Raw genomic sequence first — 5067 nt, 5'->3', positions numbered from 1 at the left:
AGGCCCTGATGGCTGCTACATCAGCCAGTGAGTGCAGGGCGCTTTTTTTTTCTTTTAAAGCATCGGGTCTCTGGGGCCACGTGGGGCGGCTATTGATGGGGCTGGGAGAGTGGGCAGGGGTCAGGGGATGGGGCCTGGCAGGAATCCCCCGGTGGTCCCCTCCCCCCACCTCTAGTGTCCCCCATCCCCTACTTACCGGCACGGAGTCCAGGTCCAGCTCCCTACGGTGGTGAGCGGGGACTAGCTGAATCGCCAAATCGCCAAATCTCAGAATCTCCTTCAAATCAATTCAGAGGCTTCGGATCGATTTGGACCTTTTTATTGTTCTCCCGATTTGATTCGGATTTGGAGTTTTGGTCACCGAATCGGGCCGAATCTCCTCCAAATCGAATCAGCAACCGAAGCTTTGCACAGCCCTAGCTGATATGGCTGGTTAATAATCGGCCGTCAGTATCGGCCCAAAAAATGTTTATTAGTGCACCCCTAACCACAATGTAGGTAGGTCCCTAGCTATAGGTTCAGCACTGACTCACAAGGAGAACATCCTGCATTCTGAATTGCTATCATCATTCTGTGCAGCCCTTCATTGCTCCCTGGACATCCCCCATCTGGTGTGACCCTGCTTAGATTAATATGCGACTAGAACTCAGAATGAGATGGTAAAACTCAGTACGATTACAAGCTTAACTGCAATTAATTAAAAATAATTTCTTTTGCACATATGGTCACTTTTTAGTTATATTTAATCTTGATCACTAAGCAGACTTGGAGACGTGTAAATAGATGCAAAAGGAAGATCAAAACTTAAGAGTGTTACCATGGTGGAAGATGGCAGAAAGATGCAGAAAAACCAATAGATTTTGTCCTTGTCTGTGTCATGACCCAAAGGCATGATTTTGTGTGTGCTTCGGCACCAGAATTATCCCCGCCAAGTTACAGCTTCATTGCACGGGAGAGTTTCCTGTTGCAGAGGAAAACCCCGGTGCAGGGACGAGTTTCCCGCCTTTCTGCAGCTTCTTTTGCAGGGTGCATTGCTCAAGTTGCAAGAGAAATGCATGGTGCAAAAGACTTCCCGCCACCAGTATGCAAATTCGTTCCCCGCTATTGGCTAGTTTTAAATTATTCCCACGTGGCGGCTAACGATTGACCTGTTAGCCGTATAAGAGGCTTGAGCAGTTTCCGCCAAAGCCGAAGAGGACTCCACATCCATCTCATGGGGACTCTGGATACACGGCAGGGTAATAGAGACCCTGTGTGAGATCCAGAGGAGCTTGGCGGCCTGATCCACCGCCCACCTCTTCCTGTCTTCGAGCGCAAATTTTATAAGACGTATCTCCGATTCCGATTTTGGTGGCGCGTTCACCCAGAGCATCCGGAGCTCTGCACCGTGGAGCCTAGCAAACTCCACATGATCGTCCGTGTTGTCTGTGTCTGTAACCGCCACTCAAGCAAGCTTTCCAGCCTACACCACTGCCACATCGGTGTAAGTAAACAATCTTTAAAACTACCGCTAAGCGTTTGTGCCTAATTCCAGCTCGTCACCCTCCCTCTCCGATCCAGCGTGCCCAGGCTGCTAGCCACAGCCCGCATGCAGCACGAAAAAGGGCTCGGGTCGCTCCCGGCCCGCACAGTCTGCAGCTCTCCCTCCTACTTATGGACAACTTCAGCCATTTGTCAGTGTATTCAGGCCGTCTGTTCCTGGGACTGCCTTTGAATCATGAAAGGGTAATCACTGCTGCCTGTTTCTTGGTATCTAGACCAACTGGTGTTTGGAGATGGCAGACTTATTAAAATAAGATTTCTCTGCGCAGTCTTTGCAAACTGTTCTGAAAAGAGAATTGTTACAGCTCCCATGGTCCTCCTCCAGGCAGCTCTAAAAACATTTTCAAATGTCTCCATTTCAGAAACCCAGAACCTGTTGTCTCAATCCTTTATGTTACTCCACCAACTCTTTATGCCAAGCACAGCAGGGCAACATGACTTGGTCACTGTAAATTTCTTCTGACAGAAACAAGATGGCCTTGTGTTAGGTTGGGATAACGCAGAAGATGGGTTAGTTACGCTTACTTTTATCTATGTGTACAAACGCCGTCCAGAGCTGCTCAACCGACTTTTGAATATGTTAAACATGGCCATGTTAAATTCACTGTCAAGATCATAAACTCACAAAAACCATGAAATGTACAGTTCAATCAATCCATTCACTCTGTCCTTAACTCTTACCTCTGTGCCTTAGTACAGCACTGACAGTGCATTAACTTATTTAAAGCAAGGAGGATTCAATTCGACTTCCTCTTGCTTTTCTTGTAGCTGTGTTTTTTCTTTGGCAGAAGACACTTCCAGAAGTGTGGTGAAGTCATTGTTTAATGCTTCTCCTGGGATTCCCAAGTATGTAATGTGATATTTTTTCATTCTCTTCCAATCTTTATTATTGATGTGAGAGCAGATTTACACCATAAAAGCAGAGCAGCTGGCTAGTGACCCTAGGGAATATCCTCTTGTTTGGACAGATTTTAGCCCCTTCCATTAGCTTACTTCACTCAGGTTGATTTAGTATGCTGAAAAACAATCCTGTTTTAAAGCAAGTTACTTTCTACTTGCGTATCTGTTGTTTTTCTAAAGCACTCTCTCTTGGGAGAAAAGGAAAGGCAATATAAACTCTTTTGGGATACCCATATGGTTAAGTTAATGCAATTGTTTGCCCAGAGATGAATTTGCACTGTAATTTTAGATTAAAGAAAAATCCAAGATTCAGAATAAACTGCAGAATTCAGGACAAAGAAAGTTGGGCAGTCTCACTGTCATCATTACATGTACACGCACCATAGAGAACTTGAACTGCTTGACATTTTAGCAGCTTATACAAGATGGAGCAAAGAAGGTTGGGACGAGTATTACAGCAGACAGTATGATACCTAACTACAAAATGATAAAATGTATTCCTCGGTCTCTGGAACATTAACACCTATGTGGATGACACTTCAATATTATACGGTTCTACCTGTCAGCATAGAAGTGTCTTTCCTCTCATAATTTTTCAAAGCTATTGCTTCTTTTTTTACCAGCTATATTTTCTGAATACAGTAAATCATCATCAAAGCATGTTGGTGGAAAATACCACATGCTGGTGTAAAATTAGTCAGAAATGCTTTTTTTCTGAAGAATGGATGAAAGATAATGACTCAGTTTAATTACAGGACTAAAATAAGCAACCAAGCCATTACAATTTCCTGGTTGGAAAACTTGTATATAGTGTGATTTACAACCCTGCAATTCAGTATTATCCATCAGTGAGGGGGAGAGCTCCTTGAGAACTGTATGAGAGATACATTTGTTGAAAACACATACCCACAGAATTAGGCGCATTAGAAAATACTGTCTCCACAGGAGTCTGATTGGCTGACAAAAGTCATAACTGTAAGGATATTCAGTATAAGTCAGGATAAATTAGCCATTTGTGGCAGACATACAACAATTGAAAGAGCTGTGGTTACAACAAATACATCCAAGACAAATGAGTACCTAATATGACCAAAGAGCAGTATATCATTCTCAAATATTTGAGGACAGGAAAAGTTAAGACCTCTCTTTCTTTCTTTCTCATATCAAGCTATGCCCCTGAAGATAGAGCATACATCTTGTAAGGTGGAACCAAGAATGGTGATCTTTAGCTTCACGTAAATTCTTCGATTGTATGATCCTTTTTTTCTTAGCTAGGCAGCTACCACCAGTCTTTTCTATTCCCTCTTCTCTCCTTGCTTTGATTCTCTCACCGTGAATATTAATAACATTCAGGGATGTAGGTTTTCTGTTTGTCGTGGAAAAATGCAGCCCTTTCTCCTCTAAAGAAGAAAGGCACAGGAAACCTGGGTTTCTCTTTGCAGGCTGGCAGAGTTCCAGGTTGCAAGGGGCTGCTTGGGGGGAACGATATGCAAGGGGCACTATGTGCACATGTGCGTGCACACATGCATGTAGGAGCCAGGCAGTGTGGTGGAGAACAGCTCCTGCAGCTCCATCCAGGCACGTCTATAGGGGTGGGGGTGGGGGAGGCCACAGGTGATGTGGTAGAGGGGCAGGGGAGCACAGGCACATACACCCCCTAATTTCTGCACCCACAGCAGGGCACAGGGCTGCAGCTGGGCTGCACCAGCTGTGCTGGGTCCTGCCCACTGGGTTGCAGAGGTGGCTCCTGCCCAGCTGCAGCCCCACACCCTGCTGTGGGCACAGAAATCTTGGGTGGGGGGGCATGTGCCCCGCTGCCACATCACCTGTGCCCTCTGACCCTCCATGTATTGCCTGTGCCCACACCCCCTCCTTCCCCACACACCCATCCCATTCCCCACACAATCACCCCCTTCCTCATACACTGGGGGGGGTTGGGGGCAGGGGAGAGTGGATCAGGAGTAAGGGGCACTAGCAGAGCTGGGGCGGGGGACTGTGGGTCAGAGTGAGGGGCCAGGGGGCTCTGGGTTGGGAGTGAGGTGCACTGCAGGGGCTGTGGTTTGGGAGTGAGGGGAAATGGCATGGGCAGGGGCAGGGCACCGGCATGTCAAGGCTGCTCAGTGCCACAAAGCGGGGAGGGGGGTGGCCCGCTGCAGTTGGACCTATGTCCTGGTGAGCTCCGATTTTCCATGAAAAAAAACCAAATCAAACGTCAAAATATACAGGTATTTAGAATTTATTTTATTATAATGATTGAGGCACTGGTAGGCTTCCAAATTACTTTAAAATTGTAAATATATCAATAAAACATTGTGTTCAACTGATACCTGTATATATAGTGGCATTTCATTTTCATCACGGAAAAATGCAAATTTTGTGTTTTTAGATCAGAGAATCTGGGATCTTTTGTCATTTTAAAATCAGAGAATTTGGCATTTTTAAACAGAGAAAACCAGGATCTCTGTTAATGATACAATACCCTATAGCTTACAGTGGCATGGTATCATGTTTACACCTTCAGTGTGAAAGGTCATGTCAAAATACAGCTTCCCCTTATTTACCTCCTTTCCTCACCTTCTGTCTGTCTGTCATATTACATGACTAGCTCTACACCTCGCTCGTCCC

Source organism: Alligator sinensis, unplaced genomic scaffold (assembly GCF_000455745.1).
Source record: "Alligator sinensis unplaced genomic scaffold, ASM45574v1 scaffold772_1, whole genome shotgun sequence".
Lineage (NCBI taxonomy): Eukaryota > Metazoa > Chordata > Crocodylia > Alligatoridae > Alligator > Alligator sinensis.
This window is presented reverse-complemented; position numbering follows the sequence as displayed.